At 41.4% G+C, this 18,674-nt stretch overlaps 1 protein-coding gene across 1 annotated transcript in view; it reads right to left on the minus strand.

Moving 5' to 3' along the window:
- hs2st1a (heparan sulfate 2-O-sulfotransferase 1a) overlaps positions 1-18,674 on the minus strand; it is a 41,461-nt gene that overhangs the window by 9,503 nt on the left and 13,284 nt on the right. The gene's annotated exons all lie outside the window — the stretch shown is intronic.

Consider the following 18,674-nt stretch of genomic DNA (forward strand, 5'->3'; position numbering starts at 1 on the left):
TGAGAGCCAAAATACGCCAAAGTCACTGTTTATAAAAGAGAAGCAGCCAGGCCTTGCTGATTGGAAAGCATTGATCGGTTGATCATCAGTAAGCATGATGACCTCTATAAAAGCTAATGTGGAGACAGTTTGTGGATCTATTAATCAGCCTAGTGACAAAACAATGTGGAGGAGGAAAGCATCGATCTAAAAAAAAAGATTATAAGGCCATGAGAAAAAACCCACAAGTTTTATTTAAGGTCTCAGAATGTAAAGTTTATAACAGTGGAAAAATGTTCCGGTTGGGCCAGAAGAAAGCCCCCTGGGAAGAACCCCCCCCCCCCCCCCCCCCCAAAAAACCCAAACTCAACCCATAATACCCGCTGGATTGATGAAACCAACATTTGACTACAGAGAACCACATGTTCAGGACATCAGAACAAACAGGAATGATAAGGTGGGCTTGTTTTGAGCTGCAGCATAAAAAAAAAATCATTTCTGAAACCCAAAGTTTTCTTGGGTCAGGTGGGAGGCCCTCCAGCTGGTTCTGAACCGGGCCGTGCAGCAGAACTGTGAACCCAAACAGCAGAACGAAAGGGAAAGTAAAAAAGTACGACATTACAAAGCTCCAGTGAAAGCCTGAAACTAGGCTGAGCTGAAAAGCTTTGCATACGACACATATGCATATACAAATGCCCAACAAACCAAAGTGGTGGACATTTACAGGAACTACTGCTGCTGACGCTGGTTCTACAAACTGAAAGGTGTACTTTGGTCTTGAGACGCTGCTCAGATTTAGCTTATTTGTTCCCAGGGAGGACAAGACTGCACCTTCAGAGACACATAAAGACAGTTACAAAGTCAGCCTTCTATCACAAGAAGAACATGTCCAGGACTAAAGGACTAATGTCCCTGCAAGATCTAGAGAAACTCATCCATGTGTTTGTCTTTTGTCGCATTTTGTCTGCAACAGTGTCTTCACAGGTCTGCCTAAAATAAATAAATAAAAAATCAATCAGACAGCTGCAGCTGATCCAGAATCTGACTGTATGAGCTACAAACCTAAGCTTAAGTTTAAATCTGATCCACTCAGTGATGCAGCACTCAGTGACTGTAATCAATAACACAGCTCTGAGAGAGACTAGAGCCGTAACTTCATTAAAAATGGATTTTCATTTCATTTGGCATCGTCCCTGTCCGTGCGCAGCAAAGCTAAGACTTGTGCCGTGCGTTGCAAGTGGAATGAAAAATGTCATCAACGGGATTATTAGTTAATCTTTCTACAAACAACTTTTTTAATCCTTGATGTACCGCATCCCAGTAATTATGCAGACGGCGCCGTGATCAGCCACATAAACAAACAATCCAATATTTGGATCTAAAGTGATGTAAAAGGACGAGACGATGCAAAAAGCAATCCTGTCTCTTGGACTTTCCCAGTTTCTCCTCACACTGCAGCCATAAACTTGCTCGAGTTTTTTTGCATTTTTATAATGCAGTCCAACAGAATGTAGTGCGGAACTCTGGGGTGAAAGGTCATATTGTGTTTAAAATTGACTCTAAATAAAGTTCAGTGCGAGAAATTACTTAAAGAAGTGACCTCATTAGGTATTACAGCCCACCTCCGTGTAATCCGGGCTTAATTCAACTGTTCCGTGACGTTCTAAGAGGTTTGTTGGCAAACAAACAGCATCATGAAGACCAAGCTAAATAATATCCTAAGCATTAAACATTTTCAGCAGTAAATAGAATATGTTGGCAGGACAGCTATTAACCACTGTTGAGGGAAAAAAAAAACATAGATAGGCCGTTGTAAAGTGTGCCAGAACTCATCCATGGGACAAAAGCAATCATGTTGAAGAAGATACTAGAAGAAAATGAACTTTTCGGCTCACGTGCAAAACGCTTTGCGTAGCGTGAGACGGACACTGCACATCACCCTGAACACACAGATCAAAAGTGAACCGTTGTGCTGTAGGGGATGCTTTTCCTCAGCAGGGGTTGGGAAGCTTGCCAGGGTTCGTGATAAGATGGATGGAGCTACACACAGGGAAACCCAGGACGACAATCTGTTAGGAGCAACAAAAAGACTGGAGACCGAGGCGGAAGTTCAAAAGCCGGAAGCTCATTTTCATTTTCCGGCGTGATCCTTTGAAAATCAAGGGCCTATTGTGGCAGAATGCACTGAGAAGGCTACCCATTAAAAACTGTTAAAATATCAGTAAAGAGTTTTCTATGCATTCAATCACTGACTCTCCATGTTGAATGATACTGAACATCTTTTCACACTGATGTAATTTGGCGGTCTACGGATAAAAGTGTCTTAAAAAAATTAAGCGCACAACTCTTAATTTGAAGGTTCTGTTCATGTGAGGGCCACATTAAAAGTTATTCCAGGCCGGGTTTGGCCCCCAGCACTCAAGTTTGACGCATGTGTTAGGATATGAGTTTTGCTGACAAATAAGATTTTCCTAAAATAAAAACCTTTTTCTCTTTTATTAATACAGCTGCAGCTTTTAAAAAAAAAAAATTAATTTAAACCCCAAACCACAAACTGATAAAACTACAGAAAAGGGGAAAACATAAAAAAATTCCAGGACATTTGGGGAATTCCTTTATTATAAACAATTCAATACTTTGCTTGCTTTGTGAAAATTTTCAATGTACAACATACTAAATATGAATTAACAGATAAAAGTTTTAAAACATGTATTAAGAAATGTATTTTTCCATTGTCCATTAAAAGAATAATAATTGCGGCCCTTGCGCACTCTCAACTTGGTGATTTTGGACCACTGGCCTAATCAAAGTGCAAAATTAAAACCAACTGAGACGTGGAAACTAATTTTCATTCATTCTAATTCAACTTGAGCTAATTTGCAAAGAGTGGGCCAAATCTGTATCGTTTAGATTCACTAGAGACAAACCCTACATGACTGTTACTGCGGTGCCAGGTGGTTCTAGCAGGTTTTGGGTCAGGAGGCTTGAAAACCCAAACCAAAGCAAACTTTTTAGAACTTTATTTGTACAGTGGCCTGTCAACAACACAATGCAAAGCTCTACATGCTCGTAAAGGAAGAGTGAATGCTGCAAACCAGTGACTCAGTACAGTGCCAATTTGATTAATAAACTAAACTTGACTGAGCATGATGTTTTTTTTGACGTGCCTTGAGATGTTTGTTGTGAACTGCCTCGGTATTAATAATCCAAACTGAACTGAATAAGTGTTAGAGGTACAGCCCCGAAGCAGACAGCTTTAAGGGCTTGAGGTTGGCCATTAGACGTAAAGATTACAGTTATTTGATAGCTAATTGGATGTTTACAGGACATCAATGCCCTTTAAATTAGGAGCGCAGAGGTTTTACTGGGGTTATTGCCTTCCAAAAACTGTGTGAGACTGCGGAGGAGCCAGACTCCGGTGCCTCGGTGTGAATAGACGCAACACAAAGAAGGCCTGGCCTTTGACGCCCTCCGGCTTTTCTTCGCCAAAATTTGCCTCCAGATTGACGGCCGTTGACAAAGACAGCTAGTGCTCTGCAGGAAGGATGTAGGGAGAGGAAGTTTGTGTGAGTTTGTGAAGAGGGAAGGCAGCAACACCAGAGCGCCTAATACCCGTGGGAGCTCCAAATGGAGCGCCGATTTGAAGCAGTGCCTTGCGCAGGGGGCACAGGCCTGCCTAGGTTTTACAAATAAAATTTTATTTGGGGTTCCACTTTTTTCCTTATTGTGAGTATATGTACATGAAGTGCCCTCCTGAGCTACACGGCCCATGCAGCTGTTAACGAGGCGGGATCGGGTTTCACCTCCACTCGCTTGTGTCCACAGGACATCGGACACAGCGGAGTGGAGACGGGCCAGCTGCTGGTGATGGATGAAGGGTTCGTCCGCATGCACAACAACTGGATTGAAGACATGTGTTCACGTGACGACGGAGGGCTCGCCTCGGCCAACATCAACAGCAGTAACAGTTGCTATGTTGGAACCTTATCGCCTCAGATCAAGTGACATCTTTGGAATATTTTGATCCGGAACAGAGAGGGTACACAGAGTACCGCAGAACCAGCGGTCCCTGACAATACAAGTCATCAACGTCACGCGCTTCAGAGAGTGGCACAGACTGGCAGGTGCTTGAAGGAACGCAGTCTACTTTCCACGTCTACACATCCTGTAAACGTTTCCCACCGTTAGCCATACGAAGAGAATTAGCGAACGCTTAGGTTATTCCAACATGTACCATGTAAATCCATGCAGTGAGTACACTATGCATTTCCTATAAATGTAAATTTAAAAATCACTTTAATAAACAATGAGACACCTAATTCAGAGTATTGTGGTCATATTTTTAAAATCTACTTCTGATCTATTTCAGTCAGTTACTCATTGGGTGGTGACTGGCAGCAGATGATTTTAAGCTCCGGTGGCCTTGACCGGACAGACAAACTGAGAAATATGATCCTTTTTTTCAGATCAGTAAAGACGATGTCAATTGTGGTAACAACACTCTTCAGTGTGGATGTTGTTACTGATTGAATATTCCAGGCTTGCTATTTTCAGTATTACTAAGGTGCTAATAATTGAAGTTAGAGGAAGAAGACGGCTATAACAACCTTTTTTGTTTTCTGTCTTTAAACATGCAAGACTTGGACATGATGTTAGCAGAATGCTAACAGCACTAACTGCCTGTATGAAATGCTCTAGTCTAGGTTGTAATCATTTTGCCTTTGCTTTGTAACTGAATATAGAACAAAATGTTATATATGATTACATGACTATATGTTAAGCCTCAAAGATATATCGGAATTTGCTAAACTAAGATTTATCAGGTCCAAACTTTGTTCAGCGTTTTCTTGTATAGTGACACTAGTTTAAAACATGACAAAGCTAATAACTCTCTGGGAACATTTAGCACAAATGTACCACTTTATATATCAAGCTGTGTTTTCTTCAGTTTCTTTTTAATCCATTGAACACATTCTACATCTTTGCTACAGCCTGCTCCAAAAAAATCCTGTAGTCTTGGCTCTTATCCCAGACCCTTTACCCTATAATGAAGAGAAAGTGTCTAAGCCCAATCCTTCCTCTCTTCTGAAACACTGAGCACAATATACACAAACCATGTTGTCTGTAGGATATATTTAGGGGTAGCTTTTGTTTTTCTTCCCACGAAGGTTTGGTTGCCAAGGATTTAAATTTTTCCGATGTATTTTAGTCCCAGAAAACTGCTCAGCTGCTTCCATCCAGTGCTACTATGTTCAAGACAACAACAGCATGGCTTACCGATATAAAGTAAACTGGTGGCACAGTTGTCAAATGCCTTTGTGGAACAGAATAACAATTCTGTCTTGCCTGGAACAAAACTTACGCTGTCAGAGTTTCATTTCACCAGTGTAGCCATTTTTTTCTTTTTGCAGATTACTCCTAAATCAGGTGCTGGCTTGTTAAGTCTCCAAGATGCAGCTCTCAGACAACATTGCTTCTGACTTCCTGGTCCTCACTCATGATTTATGAGCTCAAATTACAGCTAGTGACTCAGGATAAGTTCAAGCCATTCTTCCAGGGCGGCCATTGATTGACGTCTCAGTTAACTTGTGCTTCCATTTTTACATAGTTCTCAGTGGATGAAGACAACTTTAGGCAAAAATACTAAACTTTATCATAAAGGAACAAACAAAAACATAATTTAGTAACTGCATATTTGCACAACCCAAACATTCTCCCTAACCCTAACCCTACTAATGGGCTCCATATACCAGGTTTTGGTTCCTTTAAGGCCAGTCGGTCTTTAGAAGTTTGGTAAATATGCCAGAAATGGTTATAAAAAGGATAAAAAACCCACACAGGTTTGTATTTCCAGTTGTGTATGAAGAACACATTTCCTACAAGGAGTTGCCGCTGCTGTGTGGACGACATGAAACCGCATGGAAGAGAGACTGCGTGCGCCAAACGTCACGTTTAAAACTGACCAAAATTAGCCTTCCAGTTTGAATCCCGTAAGGTAATGTTTTTCTGTAAGAAGGACTGAGAAAACACGAGGACTGCCGTGTTGCTGACTGAAATCCACTGACCATGTGAAAGGGGCCCTGAAAGCGCTTGTTAACCACACAGGTTCTGCCAAATTTCCAACAACCAACAAGCAAGCGAAGAGAGGTTTTTCTTGGGCTTTGTAGTGGGTGCCCCATTCATCGCCAGACTGAACACACTTGGCAAAGACCCCCATATCAAAGAGTGCCACACACACACACACGCCCACACACATACGCGGAGCTAAGCTCAGAGCTCCCCTCTGAGGTCATTTAATTAGGGAACAAAAATGTGAATTACTATGGCCACACAGCGGGGCTCCTTTCTTTCCACATTTCCCTCCGCTCCCCTCCCCTCTAGCCGTCGCTGTGCATTAAAAGCTAATTATGAACCGTGCAGCCTACACGGGTCTTAAAAACTGTGACAACTACAAGCCTATTACTCCCGGTCCCATTCCAAGTGAGAGGCGGGCGGAAGACAGAGGGGCTGGTAGTTGAAACATATTTACTGAAGCAATTTCACGCTGATTAGACGTTGGAATTTCAAATCATCATTCACATTCGCAGCTTGATCTCCGAAATGGGACAGGCCGTCATGTATTATTGCTCCCACGCCAGATCTGATGGGATAATAAAAGCAAGAGAGAGAAAGAAAGAGAGAGAGAAGATGATCCTTTCTCCAAGCGGCTCATAAATCCATCATCGCTCCCATCCACCAGTTCTCCTCTTCTCCCTTCTCCCCTCCGGAGAGGCTTAGCCTCAACGAACCGAGGCCTAGAGCTGGGCGGGTAATAGAGATTGGCAATGAGGGGCAGACTGAGGTGTACGGCTTGTGTGGTTCTGCTTGGACGCTGCCGGATTGCAAAATCAATGGAGGATAGCAGGAAGGAGATCTAGCTTGCTCTTGTGGTAAAAATCTGGGTTTTTTTTGTTAAAAATTGAGTTTTCTTCCCCTGCACCTCTGGGTGTAGCTTGCTAGTTTTGCTTTGCCAGGTTTCCAGAACGGGTGGTGGGGAGGGCAATTATGTCACCACTGCAGCCTTCACACACACTTTGGAAGGTCTTAATTATTCAAATTCAGTCTTTGGATGTATTTAGCTAAGGGTGGATTAGCAGCGGAGTTAAGAAAGGAGGGCTAGGGTTAGGGTTAGAGGAGATGCAGGTCCACATAAATGGAGCAAAACACGACGAGGAGATGGGAACGTGTGTGAGAGGAATCAGGTTTTAAAACCCTGCTGGCAGAGAAACGGCGCTAAATGCTTCTGCTTCCAGATTTCATTAAGAATTGAGAAGGTTGCCGCCTTTCCTTAAATGGTTTAAACCAGAAAATAGTTCTACGCAAACATACAGTATATTCATTATTTATACATAATCAGGAAATGAAAGTAGCTCGAAAAAGAGTGGAAAGAAGAAGAGCTTACTTACTCCCACTCCCTATTCAAACATTAATTGCATGGTGACGTCACGAAGCCGCCTGCATGTAATGGATCTGTGCAAATATGCCTTAGTATTTCTGCTTGAATCTCAAACTGGAAGAAAAAAAAAAGTCTGCTCCTAAAATAGCCCTATAAGCAAATTGTATCACTCTGAAAAAAACAAACAACAAAAAAACAAAGCTGCCTAAGCTGCTGTTAATTTCACATATTCATCATTTCACATATTTGCAGTTTTAGTCCGTTCATATCTAAAAAAATTTTTATCCAAAATATATATATATATATTCCAAATGACTTGATGTACTTTCCAGATTTCTTTATTTTACTGCCTATGTTCATTTACAGCAGATGATTTTAAATAATTACAGAATTCTTGTAATCTTCTTAGGTTCAGATGCCTAAGCCAATTTTTTAGATGTCCCAGACTGGCACGTGGTGGCTAATATGAAACACATAATTGAAAATCTATTAAAGTCTCAATCAATAAATACCCAGATTAAGCAATATCTAGCTCAATCAATAGATACAGCACTATTGACACCTAGCTCAATCAATACCTAAATCAATCTAGACCCAGCTCAATCAATCGATACCTACCTTGACTGACAGATAGATAGAAACACAGAAACACAAAGAAAACACAGAAACAAACAATTCACATGGGATAATTGGAGTAAATGATTTGTTCTCAAGATAGGCTATAAAAGGAGGTGGAATCAAACTCAGATTTAATTATAGGTCACAGAAAGTCCATTTTTAGTCGTCACCGCCCAGAAGGACTGCGTTAAAGATCCTCACAAAAACTGCTGCGACACAATATGTCCTGAGTGAAACGTGCGCTTTATAAAGCTCTGTAATGCTTTAAATGGACATTCTGGTTTTAAAAGAGGAAGCAAAAATGAGATTGACAGAAAAAGTGAGAATAATATGAGCTGGAGGGCATTTCTGTTAAGGTCAGAAGCCTGATTTTCATCTATAATCCCCCACAGAGTCGTGCTGCCTTCGCTGCTGTCCAGGAATTCTTTGCAAACAGCTCATGTAAAGGCCGCTTATAATATAACCCCTATTGATTTTCTTCTGAATGTTCAACAAAAGTAGTCAAGAAAACAAGAACCTCTCTGTTACCAACAAAGCATCCCTCCAATTTAGAGAAGGCACAGAACACACCCTTGTTTGAGCCGAGGGACAACAGCGTTCAGACAGCTTTAAGTGGTTAACGGGTCTGAGTGTGGGTCTTGAGACCACAATTACACATTGAAAATCATTTGGGGGTTAGTCAGTATGACAGGATCCAAGATGATGGACTAAAATAACAAAATGATCCTTTCTGGAGATTTCTTTAAAATGTTTCGGGGTTTTTTTTTATCGTTATTGAGAGATGTTCTGGTGGGAAATCAGGTTCTGCTATCCATGTGGATGGTAGGTAATAACTTCCTAAGGCTGGAAACATGGTGAGTGCTTTTGGACTTTCCAGGGGTCAAGTGCTGATGTGGAACTGTTTCTGAGTCGGCTAGTTCCACTCGGAGATACAGAGTTTTACTACAGCCTAATAAGTGAACAAAACAAGACCTTTGGGCAATTTTATTACAAAGAGTCTGGTGAACCTTGTGGTCATTGACTGTCCAAACACAAATCTCTCCCCAAACAACTTATGTTTGTGGTTTGACTTGGTCTTCTTTGGCATCACCTTTTGAAAAGGGGTTTTACCATCACTAATGGTGAGCAGAGTCACACACACATTTGGACTACACATACCAGCATGAGACTTTGGTAAGTGCTGGTTGTTTCTTTGTGTTGTACTTCAGTAGTTTTGAGTTTTTTTTAAATTATGAAAGGGATGTTCAATCTGAATCAGAATCAACTTTATTTGCTATGTTTGTGGGCACAAACGAGCAATTTGACTTCAATTTCCATCGCTCGCATCGTAATCAAAGTACAATCACAAACAGCAAAGTACAAATCTATGAGGACCTCAGAATTATTTCAGGTTTATTTCTGGAAACTACCCAGAAACGTTCCATTGGAAGCTAAATTGAGGAATTTGGGAAATATTGTAAACTGCTAACTGTTCATGGGAAAGATAAAAACTGATGGGAATAAACTGAAAATCTGGGGAATTTAAACAAACCATTAAATAAAAGCCTAAATATATATATTGCCATTAAAGCTACAACATGTAACTCTTATAAACACCATGTTTATTTTTTTTGACATATGTGTTAAAACTGTCTCTATGTTTTGACAGTATAAAAAGAGACAAATGATCTGTGAAAAAATTGAGCTCCTCTGCCTTCCCCCTATGGTCTTACTGCCATGTGCAGAAATACAACACTAAGGTCAGAAACAACCAATCAGTGCCAGGAGGCGTGTCTTAGCAGTATCAATCACCCTCATGTATGTTCTACTCAGATCCTCCCTTTGCTCTCTGCTTCGCTACAGTTAACAACACCAGAGCCTGTCGTTAATGCTAAGGCTAGTTAGCATAGCTTCCGATGACAGCGAATAAACAGTGTTCCTGTTTATCCAGCTTCATGGAACCTGGAGGAGAAACGGCAAATTGTTTCTCCACTGTTAGCGCACTGAGCAGCATGATCACCATGCTGGGGCGTGGGGGTTAGTCAGTATGGTTGTCATTTTCAGTCACCCTTGGACTAAAAATGACAAAATGATCCTTTCAGGAATCCCACTGACTAACCAGTGTGATTGACAGTGCTAAGTCCCGCCTCATGGCTCTAACTGGTTGTTTCTGACCAGATACAATGTATTTTATAAAAGTTACATACTGCAGCTTTAATGCTCACAAATTCTCATCAATTTCCAAGGAAAGTTTCCAAATTTGAAAATTCCTGGAATTTTGCAACCCTGCTGACGTTGCACTTTAGGATGTGCTACCAACGGGTTAGAGCTAGATAGAGTTCACACTTTAACGGGAAAAGTCGATTTTTTATGAGCAAGTGTCGACTGAAAACATTATTAGACGTGCGGTCATTATGTTCAGCTTCTGCACAAAAATCTATAGCCCATTACATAGGTTCAAGATTACACAGCTAAATGCAAGCAATATGGTATCATGTAGATGGAGAAGATAATCATCATGGCCTAAATTGATTCCCACTTTCTCTTCCAACATGTCTCCTATCTGACTGCATGGTTCTGTTAAGCCAGTAATGTCTGCTCAAACAGAAACCGTGGAGAAACTGCGTGTTGAGGCTGATTCATCGGAAACAGCCACCAGAATACAAGGTTTTATGGATGAACCGATCTAACGTTCCTCTGCTTTGTACAGAAACAGTAGGTCTGACAAGTTACACAGTGGATTGGCTGGAACTGCTCTCGTCTTGGCAAGCATCCTCCTGACTAAGCAGAGGCTACTGGCCACGCATTCTCTGGCAGAGAGTAAAAAGAAAATATGTGAACAATGATTGAGGAAGAGCTAATAAATCTCTTTTGTAGAAAGAGAGAGAGAAGCAGTCCCAGCAGGAATGGCTGTCACTGCTAGACGCCTTCGGCAAAAAAACATGTGAAATACTACAGTCAGATCAACAGATGAATGAAGATGAAAGAGCTCGAGACAGAGGAAGGCATATGGAGTAGGATTTGAACTAAAATAGAGCGCTCTGGTTTTTTTTTTTTTTTTTCCCTCTCCAAGGATTTATTTCCAAGTGTGACAACAAACCCCCGTTGTAACAGAACGGATCGGATTGCACAGATACAAACGAGATTGTCACTCTTCCCTCTTTATCCGACTGCCCTGTAACAAATAATTAATAATGCACACACAGGAGTCCGGGGAAAGCTCGACACTCTGTTAGACGGAGCAGACGAAGGCTATCCGTGGGCCTAATGCTGGGTGGGAGGGACGGGAGGAAAATCTGTTTCGCAAAGTGACAAGTGTGTTACACGGAGCAGTTCTGCAAAAAATAAAAACACCCAAGAAGATTGATCCTTTTGTCTCTGAGTGGCTCCTCCATCTAATCTAATGCTGATGTACTGGATTTACCATCAGATCATTAAAAGTCTAGAGACATAAGTTTGTGGTTTGTATCTCTGACAAATCATCTGCGCAAAAAGTGACCAGAATGACCAGGATGCGAACGAATCCCGCGTCTTGTTTCCACTGAAAAGATCTCCCTCTGCTTTTAAAGTCAAACTTCTGTCAGTCTGAACAGCTCAGGCAAATCTTCCTGTCCGTCCACCGTCCAGTTATTTGTACATGCTTGATTTGAGGTTTCTGCGTTTTACTCTGAGACAGAACAAGGCAGAGCAAAAGAAAAAGAAAAAAGAGGTGCCTCTGTCAAATGTGATTTACATATTGGGATATGTCTGGTCGTTATTGTCTACTGAAATGATTTAGATCTCAGCTCAACTGTACAAAAACAGATGAAAGGTGTTGAACTTTGTTTTTTAAGCAGAAATGAAGCCAAGATGGAAGAAATTAATGGGACCCTTTGAATTTCTATGAGATTTTGGGTTAAAAGTAGCAACAGTATTTGAACACCAGTAAATATGAACAGCTCTATAAAAGGAGAGGTTCTTGGCTGCTTGTTGGTCTGGAGCAGGGGTCTGCCACATGTGGCCCCTAAAAAAACATCTTAGAAGAGTTTGTTTAAGAGGTGGGACTGGATTCAAATGTTTAATCGAGGGTCTGTTATTATTACTTGCAATTAATCACATTTTAATCGAAAATCATATATCAACAAAATACATTTCTAATTCAAAATGCCCAATAACAAAGATAATTATTGTTTCTAATCTGTTGTTCAGGCTCTCCAACCATCAGATTGGACCAATGTGCTATTCTACCCAATCAGCTTTCTAGTTTTTCAGAAACCTCTGGTCATTCGTGGAACTTTTTTAGAAATGTGAACGCTGACATTAACGTTGGAACATCTGCGCTGCTGCTACATGTTTAGCATTGAGATGCTATTTTAGCCTTGAATCGTTTCACTGATAGGCTAACTGCTTTTAGCACAATTTGAACACAATAAGAGTTTCCAGCGTCCCATCAGATCATTTTCAGAAGCAAAACCGAACCTGAAGTGGGCCAACAGAAGTTGCTTTGTCGTTTTTAGTGGATGTCACTTGTGTGTCAGATTTACAGGTGTACTGGAAACATGTGAATACAAAGGTTCTGGCTCGTAACTTTAGTATGTAAAATAAAAAAATTTAAATTGTGATTGATGGCATTAGAATTTTTTAACAACTTAAAATTCATTAATTAAAGTCCCAGCCCCAGTTTCTACCTCTAAAGACGATAAAGAGTTGTTTTAGCAGTTATTCTGTCTGGTTTTATGCAATATCTGAATATCTGGGTATCTACAGAAAGGCACAAATGGGACAGGGCTTTTAAAATGTATTGTTTTAGCTTCAAACTAAGCACTTTATATTTTTAAGCAGGTTACATATCTTTCTTCATTTTTCCATATTTATGGAAAGGACTCATGCAGCTGACCTCATTCTGCAAGAGTTTTCTTTTCTTTGCAAAAACTAGATGATTCACTTTGTTCTAAAGTCTGAACATTATTTTAATGTAATTTCCTTTGCTTTCAAAATCATATAGTAAAAGGCCTACCCTTGTACAGCACTTTACCAAGTCCGAGGACTCCAAAGCCCTCATAGTCATACTCACATTCGTCCTCTGATGGCGGTGCTACATAGTAATGACAGCTGTGTTGGTGCAGGCTCACAGAAACGAGGTTGCCATAGCTACAATTGGCGCCACCAGGCTCATCGACTATCTCCAACAGAAATAAATCATTTTATTGAGTGTAGATTTATAAAATCTATTTGTTTTGTGCCTCTAGACAATTTTCATTTTGTGTTGAAAGTGACTCAGCAGTTTTCTGAAGGGAGTTGTCATGTTTGTTTGGCTACAAGTCGCAGATTTGCACAGATGCCTGGCGCCTGGCAAAGTTGCAACAATAGCAAATATTCGCAGGGAAAGACGAGTGTCCCTGTTCATGCCATCGTGCTCAGTCAGTTACGGCTCCGCCATTTCTTGCCTGCACACAGGCACCAGGCAGAAGACCACAGGAGAGATGACAGACTAAAGGGAGACAAAAGTCTGATACTGTGCTCATAAGATGTCAGGTTATAAAAACACAGATATTACAATCTCTAAAAGAGTCAGACTTCGATTTCTTTAAATGTCATCTTGTATTACTGGAGGGGATATTAACTGGGAGGCCATCAGTCATTAAACAAATGTTCAAGTTTTATCTACAGTGTTAATGTCAAAGTGGAATGATATCAGAAATAACATTAATCGTGTTTCCATCAGAGGTATTTTATGTCCATTTGGAAGTATTGCATTAGAAAAGGTTAACGGAAACGGCAAAAGTCAAAATAACTTCCTTAATTTCGCATAACGTTTAAAAGCTCTCTTGAGATTGTTTTCACCGTATCCAAAAAAGAGTTATTGTGCCAAAGTGGAGATGGAAACCCATTTGCTTAATAAGTCCTGACCTACCAAACTTCCCCATCCACTGGATGCCTTATCAGAAGCACCCAATGGCCTCTGGCAAGAGTTCAGAAGCACAAACTCTGAACTCTGCTGAAAGTCCAAACCTCCACCACCGAGGGGAGACCTGCAGCCTACAGTGGCCGCTGAGAGGAACTGCAGGGTGGGATGGGAGTGGTGGATTACTCTCATTCACTAAGTCGATCTTCCCCTTCCGATAATCTAAAGGATGCTACGACAGTCTAGCTTAGGCTACTGCCTCTAGGGAGACCTCCCTCTCCTTAGCCACTTGTTTTTCAGCTCCTCCGGGCAAATTCCAAGGCATTCCCAGGTCAGGAGAGAAATACAGTTCCTCCAGTGTGTCCTGGGTCTTTCTCTCCATCCCCTCCTGGTGGGATGTGGCCAGAATACCTTACCCGAGTGCCCGAGCCACTTCAACTGGCTCCTCTCAATGTGAAGAGGCTCTACTCTGAGTTCCTCCCGGATGACTGAGCTTCTCCCCCTATCGCTTAGAGAGAGCCCAGACACCCCGCACGAGAAACTCATTTTTGCCACTTGTATCAGCAACCTTGTTCTTTCGGTCACTACCCAAAGCTCATGACCAGAGATGAGGGGAAAAACGTAGACTGACCGGTAAATCTAGAGCTTCGCTTTTTGACTCAGCTCTCTCTTCATCATGACAGACCGGTACAGCGCCTGCTTCACTGCAGACGCTGCACCTATCCCTGTTGGTCTCCCGCTCCATTTTTCCATCATTTGCGAACAAGATCCCAAGATACTTCAACTCCTCCATTTGGGCAGGCCCTCCTCACCAACCCAGAGAAGACACTCTATCCTTTTAAAACCTTTTAAATCTATCATTTTTCACAGTCATGTGTGGAGTCTCTCAGCTTTTGAAAATAATCCTACAATTTTAAAATCTTGTCATCTGAACCAGACATTACTTAAATTTCCTGAATAAAAGTGGCCAAGCAAGAAAGTTCTATTACATTAAGGTTCAAGATGTTTCTATTCGATTTTAGAAAACTTTGAGAAGGAGATGCCGCAAAATAGCAAGATTACGAGTTTGCAAGCCCTCAGCAGCCTGTGCACACCAACATGAAGGAGCTCACTGACGCCTAATCTGTTTAACAAAGCCCCAAACCAGCAGCAATGTAATCCATTGTGTTGGACCGACGGAGTCTTGACGGGAAGAACACAGCCATGAGTCTAAGAAAAGAAGAACCCGATTAATCATTCTGGTGAGCTGCTTCAACATCCGAGCAGAAGCAGAGGAGGAAACCACGTAGATGTCAACTCGCAAATCCAGTGATCTGCACTCAGCGGGGGGCCGCGGTCTCAGCTGAATATTCAGTAACCCAGATAAGTCGTTAATAAGGTGCTGTGCAAACACACAGACAGGCCCGCAACGCAGCTGTTTGTCATGTTCTTATCTGTATTCTGTCTAATAAACTGTGAAGTGGAAGCCAGGCAGTTTGCAGTTTGGTGACGCCGCCAACATTGTTCTGAGGAGAAAACAGGCGCGAGGAGGGAAATGAGAGGAGGAAATGAAAGGAAAAAAAGAAGCACACATGCTGATAAAAAGTGGAGTCTTACAGTGCCTTGCAAAAAGTGCTCATGCTTCTTGAGCTTTTCCACAGTCCATCACCCTACGGCCACACAGAGCAGTCTGATGTTGAAGTGGATGAAAATGATTGAGGGTTTTCAAGATTTTTTAAACAGAGAATTTCAAAAGGTGGAACATCCAAAGTCCTCTGTTATTTTGTAGAACCCGGCTTGACTGTGATGACGACTGGAAGTCTTTAGAGGAATCGCTCCACCAGCTTTGCACATTTTTTTCCTCCCATTCATCTTTGTAAGATAGCTCGAGCTCAAGCGGATTGGCCAGAGACTGTCTGTCAACATGTCTACCTACAGATTCTCAGATACTACAGATACTCTGGTTCACCTAAAAAAAAAAAAAAAAAAAAACTCGGTTCAGTTAAAGTGAAATTGGACTGGCGCAGCTCGCATGCCAAGTAGACCAGAGACCGCTCCAAAAGCAGGAAGTCGACTAGCGCAGGGCATTCTGGGTAAATCCAATCAAAATCAACACGCAAGTCTAGCGCTAGCGGAAGAAATGGATCGTGTTTTAGACCAAATTTTTACAACCACTAAAAAATGACACCACTACAATGTTGTTTACATTTTGTGAAGAAAGAAGGTGGCCTCCCTGTCTTCTTCGGAGGTTTTCATGTCGTTTCCTTACTTGGCTCTTGGTGCAGCGCCACCACAGGCGAGGGGCAGAACAGGTTTTTCAAAAGGTTTGGCTTGTTTGACACAGTGCAGCATGAAACCACTGAAAATGTAACAATTTTGTTTCCCGATTAAACAGAGCCGACTGAACAGATCTTAAGACACCCTTAGATTCAATTGTGCCTAAGGATGTATATACATCCACATTGCCCTTTTAGATTCTATTTTCCAATATTTTGAAAACCATGGATCACTTTCCTGAAAACTGTTTTTTTGGTTTGTCACATAAAATCCTCTTCAAATATACTGAGGTAAAATGTGAAAGTGTTCGAGGCATGGATATTTTGAACAAAGTAAAAGGAAAACACAGCCCATCTCTGAAGACCCGGGCTTTTTGTCAAGCAGCTGGTAAAAGCTTCCCAGTAACATGGGCCACAGTTAATCTGGGGGAAAAGGAAGATAGTGACAAAAGGAAATATTATTCCTCCTCGCTTCTCCGTTTTTTGGTCTGATGTAATTGGTTGTAAAACTCCTGCAGGCTTGCTGTCCTCGTCCCCCCCCACCGTTCTTTGTAGAAGTTTGTGGTTTCCACCAGCGAGGGATTTAAATATTTCTATGTCCCAATGAAAATGAAATCATCCCTTTCATTTCAATTGCCTCCTTCTCCCATGACAGCAGCTAGCTTCCTGCAAACATTATTGTCCTCCCAGGCGCTCCACGGACGGGCACAGTAAAACACAAGTGGCACATTGGAATACCACATAGGAGACGGTGGGAGCGTATAAAAACGTTGTTTACAACAATCGATCGAGGAGGAGGCGAGTGAGAGCACAGTCATTATGAATTATGGTGATGACGGAGCTTTATAAGCCACCTGATGTTTGGGCTGGTGCTGTGAGGGACGCTGGGAGGAGAAGCAGAAAAAGGAAAACCCTGCTGCGTCAGGGAAGTGAGGAAAACAATGGCTGCCACAGCAAGCATCATCAACCGCCAGAAGTAACAGGCAACTACACACTACGGCAAACACTAAACCATATTAGTTGCTAAAACAGGTTGAAGTGCATAGAATTTTTTTTTTTTTTTTTACATCTGGTACATAAATATATAGCATTATCTAATTGCTTCCATTTCCACCAATTGTTTCCACCATACAGAACATTCATTTATTTCAAAATGTTCATGATTTCATCAGCAGTAAAGGGGAAGTATTATGTAAAATCCACTTTTTTGAACCCCCAAAACTAACCCACTACCAAACTAACCCAAAACTAACCCACTCAGCTCCCTCAGACTAGCAATTAGCAAACATCTGGTGGAACTGCGCATCTCCTCAGCTAATTATACGAGCTACTTTTCAGTGCAATGCTGGTAAAAATGTTAAAGGGTTAAGAGAGGAGCCATGTTGTGATGACTTCCGAAAGAGCAGGAGTTTTTAAAGAGACAGAGGCCAGATTTCAAAGAGTTAAATTACAAAGTAAAATTTATTTTAAGTCGTATTTGAGATATACAGCATGTTGTTACTTGATTGTGCCTTAGAATGGCACTATATGCCTGAAAAACACACAATACTGCCCATTTAAAAGGTGTGTGTTCAAATTGAAGCACTGTGGAGTTCAATCAGTGATGTCCATTATTTTATGAAGAAACAGTGGGCCCTTTATCTGCGGGTGAAAGAATCCCCAACAAAGAGACACTCGCCATTCCTCTACTGCTACGACACAGAGGATGCCAGTCTATCAAGGTCAGAATCTCGGAAAATGATCGCCCTGGCAACCACCTCTGTCAGGTAACTCTTCAATTCTATAGTACATAATACTTCCTGTTTTCTGTGCCAGTCTCTCATCAAACAATCATCTTTACAGAAAAGACTGCGCTGAGGACGCCGTTGCTGCCCACCTTGCACTTTCAGATAATTAGCGATGAAGCTCATTTAATCTTTCCTGGGTTGTGGTTTTCGTGCTGTAAGAACTTCCAAGCCAAAAACAGACTAACATTATTTTCTTCTTGCAGAAATAGATAAAGAGCTAATTGCTCTGGTCTTGTAGAGTGGGTGCATGCATCCAAATGAGCAAATACGGTACCAATATGCATATCACCTAGAAATGTAACATTCAACTAAGTGTTGTATCCAATCACAGTCTTCTGTGCTTGTCTTCTTGATCACGTGACTCGTAATGCTAAAAATAAGTGTTTCCATTGCAGTTTTGCGAAATATATATTTCAATATGACTGAAAAAAACAAAACACTTTGTCCTAGCACAAAAACTTTTTATGGAAAAGTTTTCTCAAAATTAGGCCAATTTGAGCAATTTTAGGGCTAATGAAAATGCATCTACAGACTACAATAGAAAGATGTGGAGGAACGTACTGTGGACTGAAGAGCAAGTCTGTTCTTGGGGCACCTTGATAGCAGTAACACACTCGTTAGCAGCTTTAGATTGAGAATGTCAAATGTCATGAAATCCCTACAAAAAAGAACCCCGGTGAGTAAATAGAACAATACTATTGCACTGTTTTGTAATGTGGAAAATGGGCATGTAATGC

This window comes from Xiphophorus hellerii, chromosome 6 (assembly GCF_003331165.1).
Source record: "Xiphophorus hellerii strain 12219 chromosome 6, Xiphophorus_hellerii-4.1, whole genome shotgun sequence".
Taxonomy (NCBI): domain Eukaryota; kingdom Metazoa; phylum Chordata; class Actinopteri; order Cyprinodontiformes; family Poeciliidae; genus Xiphophorus; species Xiphophorus hellerii.